This window comes from Etheostoma cragini, chromosome 18 (assembly GCF_013103735.1).
Source record: "Etheostoma cragini isolate CJK2018 chromosome 18, CSU_Ecrag_1.0, whole genome shotgun sequence".
In the NCBI taxonomy this organism is placed as follows: Eukaryota; Metazoa; Chordata; class Actinopteri; order Perciformes; family Percidae; genus Etheostoma; species Etheostoma cragini.
This window is the reverse complement of record NC_048424.1, coordinates 21,943,858-21,945,886: the sequence shown is the minus strand read 5'-3', so window position 1 is coordinate 21,945,886 and position 2,029 is coordinate 21,943,858. Positions and strand designations below refer to the sequence as shown.

Genomic DNA, 2,029 nt, shown 5'->3' with positions numbered 1-2,029 from the left:
TTTGTTTCATGAAATAATTCAAGGAGTCTTCTCATCGCTCCACACACATAAGAACAGGCGGAGGGATACAGACTAAATCTATCCCCTCATGTTCAGTGTATTTTCCAGAATACAGCTGCACAGACTTATCCTAATTTATCAAGAAAAGATGAATCACAGCTGTTAACTTCTAGTGTACTCAGAATGCAGAGGATTGCAGTGGACTAACAGACCACAACAGGATTAAGGCCAATGTGGCGGAATAATAATCTTTAGGCTGCTTGCCATCAAGGTGCTATTTAAGTCATCAGTGTGTAAAAATAAGTTCACTCTGATCTCCCCTTTTTCCCTTTAAGACGACCTTTTAATCTGACTATGACACCAAGTAATTGGGATCATTGTGTATACTGTATTGCTTACATCATCTACAACGTAGATGCTTGGCAGGAATTCTCAAAAACATTTCTGCTTTGGCCCTGTGTAGTGTAAATGTTAAAATGTCTAATTAAAATTGGTTAAATGAAGTTGTTTAAATTGGTCTTTGCACCCGACAGCAATAAATAACTTATGGGCTCTAAAAAACAAAGGAGCGATAAAAAAGTACCCATCATCTGTAGCTGTAGCTGATTGGTGCCCCTCCGCTCGGAAAATAACAATAAAAAGCCATCTTGCCCCGCTGGGCATACTCTATCCCTTCCATGTATGAGCCTAACAACCTAATTACTTCTTGTGGCCTCCGTATTTCCAAGGAGTACAAATAGCAATGCATATTAAGACTAGACCATTTCCTAGGCAGATGTTGATTTGGGACTATTTTGGGTGGAAGCACAGCTGAAGCACTGTTCCAAGTTAATATCTGCCTAGGAAATCATCTAGTCTTAATCTTAATCATTGCAATTTATACTCATTGTGAATATGCAGGCCAGATGAAATAAATAGGTTGTTGTTGTTTTTCTGTTGACTCACTTTCACTCTCAACATGCTAACCGGGATCATAGGATTCCATTCACTACGCTAAGCTAACTAGCGGCGGCGCTGCCAGGGTTGCACCGGACTAAACCAATGCATGCACTGAGAACAAAAAGGTGTTCCACCCCCCCATCTACAGCTGGGGGAGCCCGTCCTTAGTCTTATTTTTAAAAAAAACAGTGGCGTATTTCTTTAAGTGAAGCCAAACAATTGCATTCATGGTTTCCTTGCATTTTTCGTCACATATTTACATGAAAAGTTGTCTACGGCACTGTACTATTAATACAAATACTGTAAGTACAAATCTTAATTTATAAAATATAGATTTTAAAGAAGTTGATATTAAAAGAATATAATTTAAAGGTAGTTATGTTTGGCAATGTTTTATATAATGTATATGTTTAATGTTTTTATATATATACACACATACATACATACATACATACATACATACATATATACACAGTATACTGAGTATATATTTTACAACAAATACAATGCCAAACCAAGAATAAATGTTTTTCAATGTGGCTTTCCATATTTTTTCTGTATCTTTTCTATATAATTTATTTCTCTGCAAAACAAATCATCCGAACCTCTTTTGTTGTCCCAATGGTTAAGCCACACTGTTGCATTGTATATTATTATATATTTTTCTTTATTACTACAAACACATACACTGGAGTTTATTTTGACTCAACCCCACATACGCTGTGCTGCTGCTCTAAATAAATTACTTACAAATGTGGATTAATCCAATGCTGAAAATTGTCCTAATAATGTTAATAAAAATGTGCTTTCTCTCAGAGGGTTTGCTGCATATTCACACATCTCCCCCCCACTCTGCGCTTCATGTGTGCTAATAATGGCTTTAAGGCAACAAAATGAGCTAGAGATGATACACTGGGAAAGGATACTGCTTTTTTTCTGGGCATTTCAGGCTTCAATGGAAAGTACTGTATCTAATACTGCATCTGAAGTCTCTTTTATATAGACCTTAGTAGTCCTTAATACTGTATCTGAAGTCTCTTTATATAGACCTTAGTGGTCCCTAATACTGTATCTGAAGTCTCTTTATATA

General features: G+C 36.2%; 1 long non-coding RNA gene across 1 annotated transcript in view; it reads left to right on the top strand.

Annotated features, from left to right (window-relative positions):
- Positions 1-696: 696 nt before the first annotated feature.
- LOC117961367 overlaps positions 697-2,029 on the top strand; it is a 17,784-nt gene continuing 16,451 nt past the window's right edge. Inside the window, exon 1 of the long non-coding RNA XR_004660391.1 lies at positions 697-820. This is a non-coding gene — a long non-coding RNA (uncharacterized LOC117961367). The remainder of the gene's footprint in view (positions 821-2,029) is intronic.